Source organism: Phocoena phocoena, chromosome 5, assembly GCF_963924675.1.
Source record: "Phocoena phocoena chromosome 5, mPhoPho1.1, whole genome shotgun sequence".
NCBI lineage: Eukaryota > Metazoa > Chordata > Mammalia > Artiodactyla > Phocoenidae > Phocoena > Phocoena phocoena.
This window is the reverse complement of record NC_089223.1, coordinates 36,973,895-36,998,514: the sequence shown is the minus strand read 5'-3', so window position 1 is coordinate 36,998,514 and position 24,620 is coordinate 36,973,895. Positions and strand designations below refer to the sequence as shown.

The 24,620-nt window shown below is 37.6% G+C and overlaps 1 protein-coding gene and 1 pseudogene across 2 annotated transcripts in view; one reads left to right on the top strand and one right to left on the bottom strand.

Moving 5' to 3' along the window:
- The window catches only part of MAPK10 (mitogen-activated protein kinase 10), a 355,433-nt gene that overhangs the window by 292,060 nt on the left and 38,753 nt on the right, over positions 1-24,620 (bottom strand). The window lies entirely within an intron of this gene.
- Positions 7,724-8,425, top strand: LOC136123927 (protein FAM204A pseudogene; annotated as a pseudogene).

Genomic DNA, 24,620 nt, shown 5'->3' with positions numbered 1-24,620 from the left:
TGACTGGGGTTGGCGTGAACATAGCCTGAAGGGGGCTAGTGCACCACAGCTAGCCTGGAGGGACTCCAGGAAGAAGTGTGGAACTGCCTAAGAGACAAGGGATCATTGTTTCGGGGTGCACGAGAAGAGGGGTTTCAGAGCACCACCTAATAAGCTCCAGAGACTGGTGCAAGCCACAGCTACCAGCGCGGACACCAGAGACGGGCCTGAAATGTTAAGGCTTCTTCTGCAGCCACCAAAAAGCCTGTGTGCAAGCACAGGTCACTATCCACACTTCCCCTCCTGGGAGCCTGTGCAGCCCGCCACTGCCAGGGTCCCCTGAGCCAGGGACAACTTCCCCAGGAGAACACACAGCACGCCTCACGCCGGTCTCTGCCTCTGCAGGCTCACCCTACATTTCGTACCACTCCCACCCCTCAACTTGAGTGAGCCAGAACCCCCTAATCAGCTGCTCCTTTAACCCTGTCCTGTCTGAGCAAAGAACAGATGTTGTCAGGTGACCTAAACCAGAGGCTGGGCCAGATCGAAAGCTGAACCCCAGGAGCTGTGCAAACAAAGAAGAGAAAGGGAAATTTCTCCATGCAGCCTCAGAGCAGCGGATAAAATCTCCACAATCAACTTGATGTACACTGCATCTATGGAATACCTGAATAAACAACGAATCATCCCAAATTGAGGTGGTGGACCATCAAACTCCAGTGCTGGACACCCTATGCCAAACAACTACTAAGACAGGAACACAACCCCACCCATTAGCAGAGAGGCTGCTTAAAATCATACGAACTTCACAAACAGCCCAAAACACACCACTGGCCACTGTCCTGCCCACTAAAAAGACAAGATTCAGCCTCATCCACCAGAACACAGGCACCAGTCCCCTCCACAAGGAAGCCTACACAACCCAATGAAACAATGTCACCCACTGGGGGCAGACACCAAAAACAATGGGAACTACGAACCTGCAGTCTGCAAAAAGGAAACCCCCAAAAAAGTAAGTTAAGCAAAATGAGAAGACAGAGAAAAATGCAGCAGATGAAGGAACAAGGTAAAAACCCACCAGACCAAACAAATGAAGAGGAAATAGGCAGTCAACCTGAAAAGAATTCAGAGTAATGATAGTACAGTTGATCCAAAATCTTCGAAATAGAATGAGGGAAGTACAAGAAATGTTTAACAAGGAACTAGAAGAACTAAAGAGCAAACAAACAAACATGAACAACACAATAAATGAAACTAAAAATTCTCTAGAAGGAAACAATAGCAGAATACCTGAGGCAGAAGAACGGAGAAGTGACCTAGAAGATAAAATAGTGGAAATAACTACTGCAGAGCAGAATAAAGAAAAAAGGATGAGCAGAATTGAGGACAGTCTCAGCGACCTCTGGGACAACATTAAACACACCAACATTCGAATTATAGGGGCCCCAGAAGAAGAAGAGAAAAAGAAAGGGAATGAGAAAATATTTGAAGAGATTACAGTTGAAAAGTTCCCTACTATGGGAAAGGAAATTGTCAATCAAGTCAAGAAATCACAAAGAGTCCCATATAGTATAAATCCAAGGGGAAACACACTAAGACACGTATCAATCAAACTATCAAAAATTAAATACAAAAAAATATTAAAAGCAGCAAGGGAAAAGCAACAAATAACACTAAAGGGAATCACCAAATGGTTAACAGCTGATCTTTCAGCACAAACTCTACAAGCCAGAGGGAGTGGTAAGACATACTTAAAGTGATGACAGGGGAAAACCTACAACCAAGATTACTCAACCCAGCAAGGATCTCGTTCAGATTTGACAGGTAAATGAAAATGTTCACAGACAAGCAAAAGCTAAGAGAATTAGCACCACCAAACCAGCATTTACAACAAATGCTAAAGGAACTTCTCTAGGCAGGAAGCACAAGGGAAGGAAAAGGGCTACAATAACAAACCCAAAACAATTAAGAAAATGGTAATAGGAACATACATATCGATAATTACCTTAAATGTAAACAGATTAAATGCTCCAACCAAAAGACATAGACTGGCTGAATGGATACAAACACAAGACCCATATATATTCTGTCTACAAGAGACCCACTTCAGACCTAGGGACACATACAGACTGAAAGTGAGGGGATGGGAAAAGATATTCCATGCAAAGGGAAATCAAAAGAAAGCTGGAGTAGCTATACTCATATCAGATAAAATAGAATTTAAAATAAACACTATTACAAGAGACAAAGAAGGACACTACATAATGATCAAGAGATCAACCCAAGAGGAGGTATAACAATTCTAAATATTTATGCACCCAAAATAGGAGCACCTCAATACATAAGGCAAATGCTAAAAGCCATAAAAGGGGAAATCGACAGTAACAAAATAATAGTAGAGGACTTTAAACCCACTTTCACCAATGGACAGATCAACCAAAATGAAAACAAATAAGGAAACACAAGGTTTAAATGATACATTAAACAAGATAGACTTAATTGTTATTTATAAGACATTCCATCCAAAAAAACAGAATACACTTTCTTCTCAAATGCTCATGGAACATTCTCCAGGATAGATAATACCTTGAGTTACAAATCAAGCCATGGTAAATTTAAGAAAATTAAAATTGTATCAAGTATCTTTTCCGACCACAATGCTATGAAACTACATATAAATTAAAGAAAAAATCTGTAAAAAATAAAAACACATGGAGGCTAAACAATACGCTACTAAATATCCAAGAGATCACTGAAGAAATCAAAGAAGAAATCAAAAAATACCTAGAAAGAAATGACAATGTAAACACGACAACTCAAAACGTATGGGATGCAGAAAAAGCAGTTCTAAGAGGGAAGTTTATAACAAATACATTCCTGCCTCAAGAAACAAGAAAAATCTCAAATAAACAACCTAAACTTACACCTGAAGCAACTGGAGAAAGAAGAACAAAAAAATCCCCTAAAGTTAGTAGAAGGAAAGAAATCATAAATACCAGATCAGAAATAAATGAAAAAGAAATGAACGGGCTTCCCTGGTGGCGCAGTGGTTGAGAGTCCGCCTGCTGATGCAGGGGACACAGGTTCATGCCCTGGTCCGGGAAGATCCCACATGCCACAGAGCGGCTGGGACCATGAGCCGTGGCCTCTGAGCCTGCGCGTCTGGAGCCTGTGCTCCGCAATGGGAGAGGCCACAACAGTGAGAGGCCCATGAAATGCAAAAAAAAAAAAAAAAAAAAAGGAAGAAAAAAAGAAATGAAGGAAACAATGGCAAAGATCAATAAAACTAAAAGCTGGTTCTTTGAGAAGATAAGCAAAATTGATAAACCATTTCCAGACTCATCAAGAAAAAAAGGAAAAAGACTCAAATCAATAGAATTAGAAATGAAAACAGAGAAGTAACAACTAACACTGCAGAAATACAAAGAATCGGGATGGATTACTACAAGAAATTATATGCCAATAAAATGGACAACCTGGAAGAAATGAACAAATTCTTAGAAAAGCACAACCTTCTGAGACTGAACCAGGAAGAAATAGAATATATAAACAGACCAATCACAAGCACTGAAATTGAAGCTGTGATTAAAAATCTTCCAACAAACAAAAGCCCAGGACCAGATGGCTTCACAGGCAAATTCTATCAAACATTTAGAGAAAAGCCAACAGCTATCCTTCTCAAACTCTTCCAAAATATAGCAGAGAGAGGAACACTCCCGAACTCCTTCTATGAGGTCACCATCACCCTGATACCAAAACCAGACAAAGATGTCACAAAAAAACAAAACTACAGGCCAATAACACTGATAAACATAGATGCAAATATCCTCAACATAATACTAGCAAACAGAATCCAACAGCACATTAAAAGGATCATACACCATGATTAATTGGGGTTTATCCCAGGGATGCAAGGATTCTTCAAAATATGCAAATCAATCAATGTGATACACCATATTAACAAAGTGAAGGATAAAAACCATATGATCATCTCAATAGATGCAGAAAAAGCTTTCGACAAATTTCAACACCCATTTATGATAAAAACGCTCCAGAATGTAGGCATAAGGGAACTTACCTCAGCACAATAAGGCCATATATCACAAACGCACTGCTAACATCATTCTCAATAGTGAAAAACTGAAACCATTTTCTCTAAAATCAGGAACAAGACAAGGTTGCCCACTCTCACTGCTATTATTCAACATAGTTTTGGAAGTTTTATCCACAGTAATCAGAGAAGAGAAAGAAATATAAAGAATCCAAATTGGAAAAGAAGTAAAGCTGTCACTGTTTCCAGATGACATGATACTATACATAGAGAATCCTAAAGATGCTACCAGAAAACTACTAGAGCTAATCAATGAATTTGGTAAAGTAGCAGGATGCAAAATTACTGCACAGAAATCTCTTGCATTCCTATACACTAATGATGAAAAATCTGAAAGAGGAATTAAGGAAACACTCCCATTTACCACTGCAACAGAAAGAGTAAAATACCTAGGAATAAACCTAACTAAGGACACAAAAGACCTGTATGCAGAAAACTATAAGACACTGATGAAAGAAATTAAAGATGATACAAACAGATGGAGAGAAATACCATGTCCTTGGATTGGAAGAATCAACATTGTTAAAATAACTATACTACCCAGAGCAATCTACAGATTCAATGCAATCCCTATCATATTACCGATGGCATTTTTCACAGAAGTAGAACAAAAAATTTCACATTGTGTATGGTAACACATAAGACCCCGAATAGCCAAAGCAATCTTTGGGAAAGAAAAACTGAGCTGGAGGAATCAGGGTCCCTGGCTCAGACTATACTACAAAGCTATAGTAATCAAGACAGTCTGGTACTGTCACAAAAACAAAATATAGATCAATGGAACAGGATAGAAAGCCCAGAGAGAAACCCATGCACATATGGTCACCTTATTTTTGGTAAAGGAGGCAAGAATATACAATGGAGAAAAGACAGCCTCTTTTCTGGGAAAACTGGGCAGCTATGTGTAAAAGAATGAAATTAGAACACTCCCTAACAACATACACAAAAATAAACTCAAAATGGATTAAAGACCTAAATGTAAGGCCAGACACTATAAAAATCTTAGAGGAAAACATAGGCAGAACACTCTATGACATAAATCACAGCAAGATCCTTTTGACCCACCTCCTAGAGAAATGGAAATAAAAACAAAAATAAACAAATGGGACCTAGTGAAACTTAAAAGCTTTTGCACAGCAAAGGAGACAATGAACAAGAGGAAAAGACAACCCTCAGAATGGGAGAAAATATTTGCAAATGAAGCAATTGACAAAAGATTAATCTCCAAAATTTACAAGCAGCTCATGCAGCTCAAAATGACAAACAACGCAATCCAAAAATGGGCAGAAGACCTAAATAGACATTTCTCCAAAGAAGATATATGGACTGAAAGGATGCTCAACATCACTAATCATTAGAGGAATGCAAATCAAAACTACAATGAGTTATCACCTCACACTGGTCAGAATGTCCATCATCAAAATATCTACCAAAAATAAATGCTGGAGAGTGTGGAGGAAAGGGAACCCTCTTGCACTGTTGGTGGGAATGTAAATTGATACAGCCACTATGGAAAACAGTATGGAGGTTCCTTAAAAAACTAAAAATAAAACTACCATACAGTCCAGCAATCCCACTACTGGGCATATACCCTGAAAAAACCATAATTCAAAAAGAGTCATGTACCACAATGTTCATTGTAGCACTCTTTATAATAGCCAGGACAGGGAAGCAACCTACGTGTCCATTGACAGATGAATGGATAAAGAAGATGTGGCACATATATACAATGGAATACTACTCAGCCACAAAAAGAAATGAAATTGAGTATTTGTAATGAGGTAGGTGGACTTGGAGTCTGTCATACAGAGTGAAGTAAGTCAGAAAGAGAAAAACAAATACCGTATGCTAACAAATATATGTGGAATCTAAAAAAAAAAAAAGGTTCTAAAAAACATAGGGGCAGTTCAGGCATAAAGACATAGACGTAGGGAATGGACTTGAGGACACGGGGAGGGGAAGGGTAAGCTGGGATGAAGTGAGAGAGTGGCATGGACATATATACACTACCAAATGTAAAATTGATAGCTAGTGGGAAGCAACCACATAGCACAGCGAGATCAGTTCGGTGCTTTGTGACCACCTAGAGGGGTGGGATAGGGGTGGGATAGGGTGGGAGGGAGATGCAAGTGGGAGGGGATATGGGAATATATGTATATGTAAAGCTGATTCACTTTGTTATACAGCAGCAACTAACACAGCAATGTAAAGCAATTATGCTTCAATAAAGATGTTTAAAAAAAGAAAAAGAAAACAACCTGGGGAGTTCCCTGGCAGTCCAGTGGTTAGGACTCTGTGATTCCACTGCCTGGGGCCTGCGTTTGATCCCTGGCTGGGGAGCTAAGATCCTGCAAGCAGTGCAGCCAATTTAAATAAATAAATAAAGTGAACACATGTCCCTAGCCTTTAAAAAATATATGAATGAAACTTCTGATTATGAAAAATTGAACGTTTGAAATGAGAAATTTCAGAGAATGAATGTCAAAAACTCCATTGACAGATGAATGGATAAAGATGTGGTACATATATATAATGGAATATTACTCAGCCATAAAAAGGAAAAAACTTGGGTCATTTGTAGAGACGTGGATGGATCTAGAGACTATCATACACAGTGAAGTAAGTCATAAAAAGAAAAACAAATATCGTATATTAACACATATATGTGGAATCTAGAAAAATGGTACAGATGAACCGGTTTGCAGGGCAGAAATTGAGACACAGATGTAGAGAACAAATGTATGGACACCAAGCAGGGAAAGCGACAGGGGGTGGTGGTGGTGGTGTGATGAATTGGAAGATTGGGATTGACATGTATACACTGATGTGTATAAAGTGTATGACTAATAAGAACCAGCTGTATAAAAAATAAATTAAATTAAATTAAAAAAAAAAGTCGAAAACTTCACTGACCTGTGAGGCCCATGGGATTTCACCTACTACTTTCCCCTCTTGCCCCAGGCCTCAGGGACTTTGTGCTGACTTCTCCCTCTGCCTGGAGCACACTGTCCAGATTCTGCTCCCTCACTCCCTCAAGTCTGTGCTCAAACGTCCCCTTCTCACGGAGGGCCTCCCTGGCTATCCCATGTAAACCCATATTCTCCGACCGACATAGCCTCCTTCCCTGCTTTATATTTCACCATAAAGTTTTTCACCATCTAACTTGCTCTACTTTTAATGTATGTGTTTTGGGGGGAGGTATTTGGTCAGTTTTGCTCACTACACTATAACCTTCTTGAGGGCAAAGATTTTTTCCCTGTGTTCACCACTATCTCTCTAACATCTACTGCAGTTTCTGGCACATAGTAAGTGCTCAAAGAATATTTGTCAAATGAATAGTTTAGAAAAATAACTCTGGCTCCAATGTATATTATTTGTCTATTATGGCACAAAAGAAATAGAAAAGATATGATATAACATATCTCTTTGTATTATACCTTCTGGCATCAATATATAACTTCATATTAGTAGTTGTATGTTCTCAGCATTTCCTTCCTCCTTTTCTCTCTTACTAATAACCCAAAGACTATTTTTGCCCTCCCCTGATCAACACAGAAACCAAAACAAAGACTCAAAGTATTAACAGGGGTCTTAAGATGGCTGCTGGACGGCCAGCTATGGACCGCAGAAAAGATGTGGAGTGGGCTGCCTCCTCCTGGCCTAAATTAAAGTGATGTTGAGTTGAATTCTGATGATGAAGCCACAGTAGAGAGCTCTGAACTTAACTTACAAGAATGTAAAGAAGATGGGACCATTACAAACACAGAGGTCTCAGATATCCCTACAGATGGACCAAAAACTGAAGCAGAGGCAAATGTAAATGCATATGAAGAGTGTCCCTCTGGAATTTCCTTAAATATGTGGAATAAATTTCAAGAACTGCATACAAAACATTCTGAACAGAAAACCTCAGCTTCAAGATCCAGAAAGAAAAAAAGAAAACGCTCCAGAAAAGGTAAATTGAAGAATGAAGAAGAATCTCAAAGTGAACAGTCCTCAAGTGAAACCCAGTGGAAGGAGCTTACTCAGTATTTTGGAGTCAACGATAGGTTTGACTCCCCTGTTAAAAGGAAAAAAATTGCAAAGTCGGGCCTTGAAAAGAGCATAGACCAGGCTGTGGAAGAGTGGAACATTGAGAAGGCTGAGGAACTCAGCAATCAGGTAGCTACTCGAGAGCTTGGTGCAAAAATTGCCAAAGTGATTGCCTGCCACAACTTTGTAAAAGCCAAAAAGGATGCTGAAAATTCACAGGTTGCTCAAAAAAAGAAGAAACTTGCCTTGGGGTTTAAAGCAAAGAAGAGGTGAGAAACCAAAAGCAACACGGGATATATGTGACTTGCCAGAGTTCTTCAAGACCTTTGAGATTTCACTTGAGTCTTCAGTTGCTTAATTTACTGAAAAGATTTTCCTGTTCATGTTAACTAAGTCGGGAAATTGATGGAAATAGAAAAAAATAAGCATAAAATTTGGAAGTTGATTATCAAAAAAAAAAAGTATTAACGGAAATGCAAAACAGAAAATTCGGTTGCAATGTACACTTTTTTTCTTCCTGCTCCTAAAGATTAGTTAAGGCCATATTTGTGGGAAGCAGAGAAGAAAGTTCAATAGTGACTAACTAAAAAAGAAGGAAGGGCTGAGGCCTCAGAAGTAGGAGGGAAGAACAGGACCATCTGAAGGAGCACCAAGAAGCTAAAAGGAGCCAACCCTGGGTGGCCCTACACTGCACACTTTGCCCTAAATGGAGAGATGGACCTTTTTGTGAGGTAGGACATGAAGAAAAGCTTCACGCTTCTGATAAAATGGAACCGAACAGAACCACGTAGGAATTTCCCTAATAGATGAGATTTTTTTTAAACGAGAAAAATTAAAGAGCAGTACTGACTGGTGAGCATAGAACTGGAATGCAAACATAATTTTCTTTGCCTATAAACTATTTAATGGCACAAGGAATCTCATGCCAAAGGCTTGGATAAGACAAGGGACCTAATCCACTCTAAGAAGAAAAGCACAGTCAAATTCTCATTAAAGTTAGAATTTTTAATAATTCCTACTATCATTTCTTCTTCAATAACAAGAACTTCTTATATCTTAGTCATTTGATGACCCTGAAAGTGCAATTCTGATTATTCCTTAGAACACTTTTTTGTAAATTCTATTCCTAGGACCTCTGCCTCTAGAAAAATTGTCTTCTTCTATCCTTGGTATTGGAAGAGATCAATCTCAACCTGCCAAAGCAGTGGTAATCCCCCAGAGGGCTTGTAAAACAGACCGAAGGTGGGCCCCACTCTCAGAGGTTCTGATTCATAGGCTTGAGTTGAGGCCTGAGCATTTGAATTTCTAACAAACTCCTAGGTGATACCAGTGCTGCTGGTCCAGGTACCACACTTTAAGAACCACTGACTGAAGTATTGTATTTAATTTTTAAAGAGTTATAAGCATCTTTGGCTTCAATTAGCTGCTTTGTCTCTCTTATACAATTTGTATCCTTAGTTGCTGGCACAGGGTGGGCTCTCAGTAAATATTTCTTGAATGAATGAGATAGGCTTGTTTCCAAAATCATACAAAAACAATCAGATATCATTACACCCATATTGAATTTTTTACCAGTTATAAAGATAGAACTTCTACATCATGAACATACTTTGTAAATGAAAAAGATATTTATAGAATAAGGCTTAGTTTTCTGTGTTATTTAATAAGTTGAGACTTTTATTTTATGCCATAAAAAATAGGTGTTAAAATACTTTCTTTAATTATCCTGAGCTAATGGGAAAGTTGAACTGATATATAAATCATTAACCAAGTCAACGAAAGACTAAATGACATCACTGTTTGCAGTACCAACCCAAGTTTCACAGTAGTTCAGAAACAAAAAAGGAAGGGAGGGTGCAAATACTTGAGGCATCGCATCATATACAGCAATATAGCAAATGCTGAAAACAAAAAAACCTGGGCTGGATCATCACCATACACTTGTCATAAGCTAAGGTTTTTGCACAGATGCCATATTTGTATGCAGTAGCTGGTTAACAGTAACAACATGCAGTAAAGAATATTTTATTAAATAATATTTTTAATTTTTTAATATTATACTATGTGATACACAATTACATTTGGGGGTTATTAAAAAAAGAGACTGTCATTTGAAACTAATTTGTTTCTAAAAGAGGAAAAAGAAACCAGTAACTATATCGATGACTCAAATGATGGTGCATCATATGCAAAGAATCAAGTAAGCAAGTGAAACAAAAATTTAAAAACCCTTTCTACCCTAAAACTTAATACCAGGGATTTATTTTCAGCAGAACCATACCATCTATCACGTTAATTTAATGTTCATTTGAACTTTATTATTTTAATTTGATTGGTATTTAATTTGTAAATCTGTTGGCTTTATAATAAAAACTATAAACACAAAGACGTTATATAGTGTTTTATGTGTGTACATATTTAAATAATTTTATTTTTTAAAAATGTTTACTGATGAGAATTTACTGATGAGAATATTGTCCCTGTAATTAGTTCCATAGTCATTATCCAATGTTATCATTGTCTTAGCCATCTTTCCTATCTCTAATCTTGCCTCTATTCCTTTCCCTACATTGCAGGAATATGCAGCCAGCGTGATAGATATAAAATATAAATCTTATAATGGCCCCTTCCTCTGATACACTTTGCAATGGCTCTCTCTTTTTGTCTGGATAAATTCTAGGTTCCCTAAGATGACATAGAACATCCTTCATGACCTGGCTCCTTCTTATCTCTCCAGACTCACGGCTGACATCTCCTCACCTCCACCCGTAGTCACTTGGACCACTAGTGATTCACTATGTTTGCTCTCTTTTGTACAAAGCCGTTGTTTGAGCTGTTCCATCTGCCAAGAATGCTAGTCCCGTAATCTCACTGGACTTGCTTAACTCCATGTTGTTCGTAAGACTCAGCCTGGATGTCAATTCCTCTCTAAGTTTTTGCTGATCCCCTCCACAGCACTCTAGATTATCCATAACAATATTCATCACACTCAGTTATTATGTTCTGTTTTCTTATTTGTGTTCCCCAAGAGTTTGTGGACATTTCTAGAGCAGGAGCTGTATCAATATTAACATTATTGAATTCCTCCCAAAATCTTGGCATACATACACTAAGCAAACTTTTTAAAATATAAGAATAAAACTCAATGATAGAATAAATAGGTCTGAATTTTCTATAATTTTTTTTTTTTTTTTTTTTTTTTTTTGGCTGTACTGCACAGCATGCGGGATCTCAGTTCCCGGACCAGGGATTGAAACCACACCTCCTGCAGTGGAAATATGGAGTCTTAACCAATGCACCACCAGGGAAGTCCCATGAATTTTCTACAATTTTTAAATAAATCGAGCCGCTGTCACATTAACCACCACTGAGACCCTCCTCTAGCCACGAGGAAGATTGGAGTGCTGAGTAAATACCTGAAGCCATTCCCCAACGATGCCTTCACTCCTTGAAGACACTAAATACCCAGGTGCTTGAACTAAGAACTGCTCCACTGTCTCCTGCCCTGGGAGCTCCATGAGGGTAGCAACTGTATTCCACTGCATCTGAGTGCCAAGCACATGGTAGATGCTTAGTAAACATTGGTTGCCTATTGTAACCTAATTATGGTTACTGACAAGCCTTATTTCTGGCCATTAGTGCACGGTCAAATTTAATTCAGACGGCCAACTGGATATTGGTTCCTGAACTCTCAGAGACTCACCCAAATATATTTTTACTCCCCATCACCTTCCCTTCTGTTTTTGTTTTCTTCTTCCTTTGTACTCAACTTCCAGAAACTTAAGGCAGATGATGGGCAGAGTGGTTTTGATTTAGTTTTTTATTTTTCTTTATGGAGAGAAGAGGTAGGAAAGATGAGAAATTTGGAGAAATGAGGATAGGAAAACTAGAAAGACATTTTCAGCTTTCCTCCACCGCCCCATCAAGCCAATATTAACAGTCAGTGCTAACGTAACCTCTAAATTTCTACTTATAAAAAAAGAAACCTGAAGGGCCTACCAATTATTTGATTACTTGTGAGATATGACCTCCTTGTTATGTGTCTACAATTTGAAGCAATTTGTTAGTGCAATAAATAGGAACTAGCCTAAAATAAGTAAATTAGTTTTTCAGAATAAAAGTAGTAATAATAATACCTTATTCATTTTGTAACTTTAAATATGTGAATATTCATGAAACGGAATTTTTAAAGTATTTTAAATAAAAGCTGAAAGGAAAAGAGATTACAGACTTGATTTTGGCAGCATATAGATATAGCAATATAATATTAATATTAATTTATCTAAGTACTTTGTAAATTTATTATCCAGATTTCCTTTCTCTTAAACTATCAAGACTAGCGGTTAAAGGCAAAAACTAAAAATTACTGTTATACTACTTACAAAGAAAGGACCTGGGAAGAGGATTTAATTATAGTATTTGAGAGCAGAAACACTACCCTTAATCACTGTTCATGAATTTGCTAAACTGGAATATAGTATGGTAAACACTGTTCAAATCTTTCAAAAGAGATACTATACATTTCTTATTATAAGAAGTTTATGAGGATTAACTAGTTAATATATGTAAAGAATTTTAAGATGAAATGTTTCCCTCCCTCCCTTCAAATGTCACTGAAATCACTAAACAAGTGACAATCAATACTCCCTTCTTAAAGTCTGCTGTGCAATTATCTAACTTTTCCATGTTAGAACTAAAATTTGAGCCCCATATCCATGAATAAAAATGTTCAGTTCTTTTTAAAAAAATACCTATAATATTATTCAGATCAATTTGGAGTTTTCAAAGACAAAAAATGCCCATCCTAAGAATGATATTATTGAGATTACTGGACCACATTCACGTTCCAGAATTTGATGTAATACACAAATACCCAATTTAAAATTTCTCTACAATGAGAAAAGATTTAGAACAATACAAAATATTTATTATTTATAGAGCAGCTTCAAAACTCCATGTGGTATATTTGTACAGGTTTTTTTTAATGTCTCTCTTAAAAGAAATGGGATATTTAGGATTGATTATTCCTGGCACTCATTTTGCATATTTGCCTTTCGACCCTCTGGAATTTGAGGCTACTGGCAAGATAACTATGTATCTCAGCTCAGACTCTGGTGGCAACAAGTGAGAGTCTCGAGTGACAGGCTCTCTCTCTGTGGCAACATCTTGAGGTAAAGATAACAAATTTTAAAAGTATAAGAAAATAAGCTAAACCTAAGGGGAAAAAAGCGGGGGAGGAGAGTGGAAATGAGGAAGGCATAGAGTGTAATTCTGAAAGGTTCTGAACAAGTTCCGTGAAAGAGCGTGAAGCCCCAGAGCAGGTTTCCTCAACCTTGGCACTGTTGACGTTTTGTGCCAAAAAGGTCTTTGTCGTGAGGACTATCCTGTGCGTTGTAGGATGTTTAGCAGTATCCTTGGCCTTCACTTACTAAATGCTGGGAGCACTCCCCATCCCACCCCACCCCCCCGCCAGGTTGTGACAATCAAAAATGACTGCAGATATTGCCAAATGTACAAAGGGCAGTGGGGGGTGGGGCAGCTAGGGGAAAGGAGGCAGACAAAATAGTCTCCAGTTGAGAGCCAGGGACAGAAGCTGGCACAAGGAGAAGAGCATCATCGGAAGTGCCTACATAAAACAACCCTTGGGAGCTTTGACTGTGACAACGTAGAGGGAATGGCCAATCAAAGAGTCAGAAATGGCAAATGATGCCACCAAAAGCTATGATTAATTGTATCCACTAGCTGGGGAAAAAATGCTGATGGTAATAGCTGCCTTTGAGTGGCATCTCCTACCATAAGTACCTGCCTGTAGAAGCTCCACAGCAGATACCTAGCAGTGAGGGTCATGGTAGTCAGCTATATGCTCTTTAATGAAAGGAAGAGTCTAATAGCTTCTTCCAGGAAACTTGATGGGCCTAAATACCAAAAACTTCTTGCAGGCGATTCACTGAGTTTCATTTAACTCATTAAATATTTACTGAGCACTCAGTGTGTGTCAGGCCCTGTGCTGGCTATCAGGAATGCAGTCATGAAAACAGTCTACCCTCAAGGAACTTATGCTCTAGAGAGAAATATAATTACAACAAATCTGGTCTTCAAATTCCTGGTATAGGGTGTGACCCAGTCAGAGAGGATCCCAGTTCTCTACACCGATAACCACCACATAACTAAAACTTCAAAATCATAGTACTCTTCATTATTAAAGAGCAAAAACTGCTTAGCTTGTTTCTCTATTCAAATGCTCTTATTTTTTTTTCCCCTCTCATTTTAAATTTCTCAGCCATTTCACTGGCATTTCAGGCAGCTGCTTTTTCTCCATTTCAGAGCAATCAATATATGAACATTTTAAATAGCAAAAAAGCACTTCAGTTGCAAATGTATTTTTCTGCTGGCAACCATGTGCATGATCACTTGGATTTACATGACGATGCTGGCTAGCCAAAGTCAATGAGCCTTCCTGAAAATGCATTTGACACAGTGATGACCGATGTGCTGTCATTTCTCATTTAGGCCCAGCTGCCTAATAATAGCAAGGTAACATTATTAATAAATTACTGGCATAGCTAGTTAGGGAACATACAATCCAATTACACATAGTTTTTAATTCATTACAGGCAAAAAGCTCACTGCTTTTCCATATATGACTCCCAGGCCCGTCTTCAGGGGAATTGAACGACACAGCCTTTATAGACTAGTCATTGGTATTCAGAATAAGAAGCAACTGCTTGGAACAGGAAGCACAGAAGCCAGGCATTTGGCAGCATCACACAGAGTTCACTGTGGAAGTCAACCGTCAAAGAGAGCAGGCTGACAGTAACTGGCCTCTGTTGCCATGGAAACAGCAGTGAGCTGTGTTAGTAAATAGTTTGGGTTCTCTCACCTGCCAGGATGTAAATTCAGAATTTACTCTTGATTTTTAAGTCTACCATTTGTAGGTGACCTATTTATGAAGTAAATACTAGAAATCACTCTTTGCTTCAGAAGAAATACCCAAACATTCATAAGAAAATCTGAAACTTAAGGTTTCCAAACAAAATTAAACTTAATTGTGCAGAATATCTGACAAAAAAAAAGTCTATCTCTTCATTCTAATGGTTGCTTATTTTGCCGAAAACTAGTTCCTAAAAATACACAAATAAAATTAAAATTTAAATGTGAAAGATGTGTGGATAATCCTAACGACTTTTCCAAATTCAGGATAAGGAGTCAAGTCACTTTTTAATTTTATTGAAGCCATAGTTGTATATTTCAAATTGTAAAAAAGCTGTATTTATTTTAAATCTCTCATTCTCACTTACAGCCAAATGAGCTAAGTAAGACTGTCTCCTGCCCACTTTTTTTTTTTAACATCTTTATTGGAGTATAATTGCTTTACATGGTAAACAATGGTATGTTAGTTTCTGCTTTATAACAAATGAAGCAGCTATATGTATACATATATCCCCATATCTCCTCCCTCTTGAGTCTCCCTCCCACCCTCCTTATCCCACCCCTCTAGGTGGTCACAAAGCACCGAGCTGAGTTATTTGTAGTGAAGTGGATGGGCCTCCTGCCCACTTTTAACTCAAACATCCCCTTATGGGAATTCCTCTCTCTTGTTAATTACAATAATTATTATCCCTAGTTTACAGATATATAAAGTATGACAGAAGAAAAATGTCCTGACTACAGCAATTCAGAGAAAAAGCCATAATGCAAGCCTCTAAGTCTCAGCTCTCTTAATCTGTATCTCTTCTAGGTCATTCTGGCTTCATTAAGTGTCTTCTTTCAACTATTTTTCAATTTCATGCTAAATTATATTTTCCCATAAAGTCTACAAGTATAAGAGTTATTCTGGGGTTTTTCTATGAGAGGCCTACTCTCCCTCATCACCAAATGCTAAAACATGCCCATCACCCTCTTCTGTGATTTCTACTTTCATTCATCAATAAACATTTACCAAGCAAATGTCTGTATGTCATGTTGTATATGCTTGGCAAAAAAGTAGATGATACAAAGACAAATAAAACATGTTTTCTGCTTTTGAAGAGCTAGTCTAGTGGGAAAAACAGAAATATAGATACATATACTACAATTTGCTAAGAGCTGCAGTAGAAGTAATAGATTAAAAGTGCAATGGGAGCATTATGAGGCAAAAAAGCTAATTTTGCTACCAAAAATAGAAAAGGTCTCACTGAGAAGGTGGTATTTTCATCATATCTTAAAGAATATACCGTATGCTAACACATGTATATGGAATTTAAGGGAAAAAAATGTCATGAAGAACCTAGGGGTAAGATAGGAATAAAGACGCAGACCTACTGGAGAACGGACTTAAGGATATGGGGAGGGGGAAGGGTGAGTTTTGACAGGGCGAGAGAGAGTCATGGACATATACACACTAACAAACGTAGTAAGGTAGATAGCTGGGGGGAAGCAGCCACAAGGCACAGGGATATTAGCTCGGTGCTTTGTGACAGCCTGGAAGTGTGGGATGGGGAGAGTGGGAGGGAGGGAGACGCAAGAGGGAAGACATATGGGAACATATGTATATGTATAGCTGATTCACTTTGTTGTAAAGCAGAAACTAACACACCATTGTAAAGCAATTATACCCCTATAAAGATGTTTAAAAAAAAAAAAGAAAAAAAAGAAAAAAAAAAGAATAAATAGGAGTTTATACATGGTAGTTGAAGAGGCAGATACTAAAATATACTTTTCAAAAAGTTAAAAACATTACTCTCATTCATATATAAAATGAGCATGTGTCAAATATTTTTTGACTTACAGAGATTTATACCCTCTGCTAGATAAAATTCATTTTCATTGCCATGAACAGGAATTGTTTGTATTGCTATGAATAAGAATCATTTGTACTGCTATCAGTTTTCTACACTTAACTTCTACCACTAAAGAAGTGTAAAACAGTCAGTCAATAGAAAAATCAATCAACCCTGCACACACCTATAGAATCAAAAATCTCCAGAGGATCCTCTAGATAAAATCCAGTAAGCCCATTTCCAAGTCGTTTACAATTTTTTCTGACAGTGGAGGCATTCCAAATTTGGGGGTAAATATGTTAAAAACAAAGAGATATAGAAAAGTAAGTACTTGGATATGACTGAAGATGAGGCATTGGGAGGATAAAGACATCAATGCGGTCGTGGAAAGAGGTTAAGATTACACTGGAATTGTGGGCTAGGGGTCAAATTGTGGAGGATCTCATATGCTATGCTAAAGAGTTTAGACTTTGCCCCAAAACATTGGGAAGCCACTGAAGGATTTTGATCCTTAAAATATCAAGCTAAAAGATGTTTTCTGTTTCCTCACTCCTAATTCTGAATTTATTCAAATCTGCAATTTCTACATATATGGCTTGTTTTGGAGTATTTATTAATACAATATTTATTTTTTTCCTGTTTGTTTTCTAACCTTTAAAAATGTCTCCATTTCTCTCCCTATTTCCATCCATAAATGTTACCCTAGGAAAAAGCCATGTAGATTCTAGAACTCAAGCAACTGTCACTGGATTGTTTTTAAGATTACTCCCTTGAGAAAGATTATGTTTCCATTATGTAAGAATATAAAAATCATTTTCAGTAACTAAATGATAGTTACTCATATACTAAAATTAAAATGATTAAGAATCAAAGAAAAGGTAATTCTGAAACATGATGGTAAAGCAGGAGAACAGATACATGATTTCGTTGTTGATTATTTCACATTTCAATAAAAATTAAAATCAAAACTGACACTGTCATTTCTTTTTAAGACAAACAGGAGTCTCTATTAATACTCATTACTTTTAAACAATCAAGTAAATGAAATCAATTTTCATGCCTAATATCACAATTTAAAATATAGTTGACCCTTGAACAACACAGGGTTAGAGTCGGTCACCCTCCACACAGTGGGGAAAATCCACTTATAACTTTACAGTCGGCCCTCCATACCCACGGTTCTGCATCTATGGATTCAACCACAGATACTATAGTACTGTATTTATTAAAGAAAACCTAGGGGCTTCCTTGGTGGCGCAGTGGCTGAGAGTCCGCCTGCCGATGCAGGGGACGCGTGTTCGTGCCCCGGTCCGGGAAAACCCCACATGCCGCAGAGCGGCTGGGCCCGCGAGCCATGGCTGCTGAGCCTGCGCGTCCGGGGCCTGTGCTCCGCAACGGGAGAGGCCACAACAGTGAGACGCCCGCATACCGCAAAAAAAAAAATATATATATATGGGTCTCCCTTTATATACCAACTAATATATGGCTAAGAGACTTGATAAAGTGTGAAGGTTTCTGATAAACATGTATAGTTTGGCTCCTCTATTAGTAATTTCCTTACAAGCAACATAAATATGATACCAATAGAACGTCAAAGGAGAAGTTGATTCTAAAATTGCTGGCAAGCTGAAAATTCATTGAAATGTTTTTGCCTTCCTAAGCTTGAGTCCTGTTTTTAAAATATCGTTCACTTCCTTGAGGCACTATTTATGATGGCTTGCTCTCCGTTGTTATTTTTTTCCTAATTTCTCACTGTGTGATTTAGTGGTTTTTCTTCTCAAGGAAGATTCTTTATTCCTTTCCTGCTATGGAATGCTTTTCATGAAAGCAGCCTTGAATTATTTACTCCATACCTCCTACTGTGGCACATTACTTTTAAGATGGGCTGTTATGTAGGTTTCTTGTGAGAGCCCAAGTCAGGAGCAGGCTCAGAGATACAAAGTAGGAGGAAGCCAAATTCCCAAGTGCTATATCATATAGTTTAGATGATATAGTTTTAAGTTACACACACACACACACACACACACAATTGTGAGCGTTGCACATATTTGTCCTCAAAAACATCTCTGAGAACATGATAATAAAAATAACATATTTATATTCCCTGAATAGTATAAATGTGTTAACAACAACAAAAATGGCTAAACATTAATAATGAAGCTTAAGGATAAAATAATATTACACAGAAAAAAGTTATAAAATGGAAATCTTAGGCTCTTAATTTTCATTAGCTTTTGTAGATAATCCCAGGTGAAACTCTATCTTTTCTATGATCATGGCTGCACACATTTTTTAAATGGCACTGACCTTACATTATGGGACACCCTTGAGATAACTCCTGCATGGAGTTTGAGGACTTCCATCCCCAACATTGCCCCTAAGAAAAACTTTTTTAACTTGCCAAGAGAAAATGAGACTTTAAAAGACTGTGACTAATGATGCCAACTTCTATTCTCCCCCTTTGCAGAGAGACCATATAGTTTAGAGTTTCTGCCACACACATAACAGTAGACACACTGAGGCTCTTTACTTCCTAGATAGGCTGCTCATAACTTTTTCTGTTATAAATTACACTGAATAAATATCCTTATATAATTTTTGATTACACACACACATTCTAGAAGTGGAATTTCTAAACCCAACAGTGTAAACATTTTGCTGTTCCCTTGCTAAATACTGCACTGTCAAATTACCTTCCAAGAATGTTGTACTAGAAAAGTCTCTGCCTGTTAATTTTACTTATATGTATGTATAAAGTTGCTTTCTAAGGTAAGTAAGTGGAAGTGTCTAACTTTGGTAAAGCTATACATTTTCGATGCTGAGACAGATATATCGAACAAGCAAAATTAAGTGTACAGAGATCACTCAGCCTCAAATGCATATTTGCATTAAAATTTCTTCACCTAGGGACTTCCCTTGTGGTCCAGTGGTTAAAACTTTGCCTTCCAATGCAGGGGGTACAGGTTCGATCACTGGTCGGGGAACTAAGATCCCACATGCCTTGCAGCCAAACAACCAAAACATAAAACAGAAGCAATATTGTAACAAATTCAATAAAGACTTTTAAAAAAAGTGGTCCGCATCCAAAAAATGTTTTAAAAAAAAATTTCTTCACCTAGACTTTTGAAAAAACAATTTTAATAACTTCTGATATATACAGAAAAACAAAATTAAATATCAGTTTCTTCCCCAAAGCAATACAAATTGCACACTTAAGACTTCTGTGCAGGTAAATCTCTACATCTATTCTTTTCTTTTTTTATTGAAGTATAGTTGATTTACAATGTTGTGTTAATTTCTGTCTGCACCTATTCTTAAATGAGATTTGTTTATAAATTTTCCTTAAAAAGACTCTATTGCTGGAGTGATATCTTCTTAAGCAGTGCTTCTGTATCTCAATAAAACTAGGGGGAAAAAAGAAAAAGAAACACTTCTGTAACCAAAGACTGGTACTTCTCCTTATCTAAAGTTGACTTTACGCTGAGGCTTTAGGTAGCAACACAAATCATATAAAACCAACACCACACTGTCCAACAAAGAAAAACAGGGAGCTTACAAGAGGAAGCACATTGGCATAGCTGACCCTTAGCGGCACACACATAAATAGATGGCTTGACTACCACATGCACCAAGAATAACATTTAAATCTAAAAAAAAATTTGCAGTCAGGTGAAACCTGGCATTTATATATTTTTGTCTATTTCAAATTAAACTTAACCAAATAGCTTAAAATCAACTTTTCATCAAGGACAGATAGAAAGAAAGTTGACATATAAATATAAATCTGAATTTATCATATGGTCAATATGTACATGTCTACATAAGAATTATCTTTTTCAGTGAAATCTCACAGTAAATTCCATAAGATACAATCTGTGTGTGTGTTCCTCTCTGTGTCTGTCTGTCTCCATCTCCCTCTCTCTCACACAGGCACAAAAAAATTATTAGGTGATGTGATTTCCATCACAGTCAAGAAAATAGCCATTCACTTAGAAAGCAGGAGGAGCAGGCAGATATCATTTGGTTCAGGGGCTGCAAGTTCAAATGCCCAGAGGAGCTATGAAGTACCACAAGCTCGGCTTAAAACAAGAGAAATGTATTCTATCAGAGTACTGGAGGCTACACGTCAGAAATCAAGTTGGGGCCAGAACATGCCATCTCTGAAGGCACTAAGGAAGGATCCATCCTTGCCTCTTCTAGCTTCCAATGGCTGCCAGCAATCCTTAGCTTTCCTTGCCTTACAGATGCATCATTCCAACCTCTGCCTCTGTCTTTCCATGGCCTGCTCTCCTGTGTGTCTGTTCTCTGTGTCCAAATCGCCCTCTTCTTTAAAGGACACCAATTATAATGGATTTAAGCCCCACCCAAAACCAGGATGACCTCATCTTAATTCAATTACATCTGCAAAGACGCTAACAAAGTTACATCCACAGATTCCAAGGTGACACTATTCAACCTAATACAGCATCTAATCTATTCAGGATTGATTTTATGAAGATTCTGAAATATCAGTAATCACTACAGAATAAATAAGATTCTAAAATAAATCAAATGAATGTACATATTTCTTACATTGTTTTCAAAGATTATATTTAATGCTGGGTATATGGAGACACCACTAATATTACAACTGAAAAATCAGAGAAAATGCATAATTATAAAAATTTCGCTGATTTTAAGCTGTCTTGCCTCATGTATCTCAAATTATCAGTAGATTTTAATGCTTCAATAATCCATAAGAAGCTAAATAATCAGGCAGAATAAATGGGGAGGAGGAATCAATGATACAATGGCCTCCTCTCTCATTTCCTTGCATTACTTGAGGGGCTTCCTTGATCTCCAACTGTAGTTATTAAGTTATCTATTACTGTGCCCATTGTTAAGCATTACATAAATCAAGTAAACAGATCTATTCCCCAACCATCAGAAGCTTGCAATTTGCAATATTCACATTAATTAACAACTAATATTGGGCTTGCCCTCTGATAGACAGACAAGATCCCTGAGTGTTGGGATCCCACAGCTCTGCCATTATTAGTTGTAGGACCTGAGCAGGTTGCTTACCCTCTCTATATATCACTTCTTCACTTGAAAAGTGAAATGGGACAGCCTAGATTACCTCTAAAGTTCCTTCCAATTCTAAGTGGAAAGAGGGAATGTCTACATTTATTGAACATGTGCATTAGAGAGTGTTTCAGAAGTTAAATAGAGGAAGAGACCGTCAACACTCAGTCTTTCGTTCAAAGTTTCAAAAGAACAGCATACTAGATGTATTTCATAACATCACTTCAATTGATGCATTGAAGGCAAGAAAATCTTTGGTTAGAAAATGGGAAATGTATTGTTAGAGGAAGGCAGGTGAGATAGACCTGGGAGAGAACAATGAAACAGATAGGTAGACGAAAGTAAGTGTAAGCTATGGGGCATTGGGGGTGGAGGTAAGTGGGAAGTAGCCATGGCAAATTAGCTGAAAAGGGTAAAAGGGAGAAGCAGGGTAAGGGGCAGAAATGAAAAAGAAAACAATGGGAATTATACAGAGAAGATATTGAAAAACAGTTTTAGGGTTTCAGAGACAATGCATTCCTCACACATAGATGAGTCCTCCATTTTAGGAAATTCATGCAAAATAACAGAATAAATACTCTTGACTAAAGGATAGACGGTCCTGAATCATCCCATGGGAAAGATGCGAAGCAATGCAATGACACAGTACTATGAGAAACCTGGATGCAGATGTAGGAGGCCCTGCTTGTGCCCTGTACCTCTCCCTCCACTCATCTCTGATTTTTCATCACAGCTGCAGTGAACAGTTCCAAATAAGCTCAGACTCGACTTACTTTGGCAGTATCCTAACTTCAGCAGGTACCATACCTCTTTCTATAATACTTTACGGGCCAAGCCTTCTCCAATTCCAATAAAGACTGCTTAGCATCCCCAAGGAAGCACAGCCTGAAATGCTGGAGGGGTTATTGCCCCCAGGGGCAACCTTCAACCAATAGGGGACTGCAGCCACTGCTCCCAAGTGCTTTTGTCTCAAGTCCTTAAGAAGATAACCTGGGATACCTAATGTTTGCCTCTCAGGAAGTCTTGACCAAATTGAGTCCCTACTGCCCACAGTAGAGACTTCTTCCCCCATTCCTCTCTCCCTCTCCCTCACTCCTGCCCTCTGCAATGATCTCCGAAATATACTACTTACACCCAAGTCCTTTTCAATCTCTGCTGCAGACTCAGAGTTATTGGAAATTATTTGTCTCTTTCAAGAAAATTCTTGAAAGTAAGTTTTCAGTAGTCAAATCTAAATTTTCAGTAGTCAAATCTAAAGAACAACAGTGGTTAGAAGAGGCATGGAGTCTAGCTCTGTTACCAAGTGGCTGTGTGACCTTGAACAAGTCAGTTAACCTGTCCAATCTGTGGTTTTCATGCGAGTGTCAAACTAGACATCTTATGATATTCCAATTAATATAGTCTTTAATTTGAAAATGTATCTATCAATCCATAGTTCAGAAATAATGAGACCAAATAGGTAAGATCCTCTATACCTTGTTTGTTGAAATGTAATTCCTCCACAGTCTATTATATTTCAAGACTTTAATGAGAACCCACAGTGATTTAAATTGATTCACATTTTCTGGACTAATGTTTATTTCCCTTCCAAGTTCCCAAATGGTCTAGTACCAAATCAAGTAGAATATCTACATTTATTGCCAGAAAGAATAAGAACTCAGTGCCATAGAGTTTGGGATAATAAAGAACCTATATGGGTTGATTTACTAAACATCCTAATTGTAAACTTATTCTGTAATTCTAAGACAGGTATGTACTGTCTCATTTGTAATATATCTCCTTTTCAAATGAAGCTCTGTAAAGAATTATCAGATAAATTTTAAATGCCACTGTAAATCAACTGTTCATAATTCCATAAAATTATCTGTCTTGATCTATAATAACTAAAATATAGTCCCGAATTAATGCACATGTTTAAACAGCACTATAGCATTTTTTGAGTCATGAGAAACTATTTAGGGAACAGTTTCTGACAATTTTGTTTACTGATCAGAAAAATAGCAGAAAAATTTGCATTTGGTTGTCCTTGAAATTTCCTTTCTGCATCAGCTTCTCACTTCTCAGGAGAATACATCCCTTATATGCGAAAGATTTTAGAACATAATCTAGACAGCTACCACACATTCTGCAGAGCTTCTATTTATGGCTCAGAGAACAAGGCAGGGCCAAAAAACATGTGAAGTTATGAATTCTAACATAAATTAATTGGCAGGGAGGAGGCAAACCAACCTGAATAATGCCTATACAGAAGTCTAAGAGCCTTCTACTTAAGTGTGACCTCCTTGTAGAGCTTAAAGGGGAAGAAGAGTCAGTAACTGGGAGGCCCTCCTATGGCAGAACTCAAGTCCACACTTCGTGACTGACTACCTTGTTCTGAGATGTCAGCAGCTCTAGCAGAGGTTTGTTGCTTGTTACAGAAGGCTCGTATCAGACAAGAATTACCCTCTATGCTACCACAGCACCTTATTTACGGACCTGCCCTTGGACCCAGAAAAGCCCCGTTCTCTTTCCTGAGGTCAATAATTATGGCTTAGATGTTCACCAAAGTCATTCAAAATTTGAAATATTGAGGTCAGGAATGAGGGAGGTATTACTTTTCAGATTTCAGAGAAAAAATGAGTTCATTTTGAAAAATAACATTTATTATAGCAGGAGATATAGCAGAAATTCAGCAC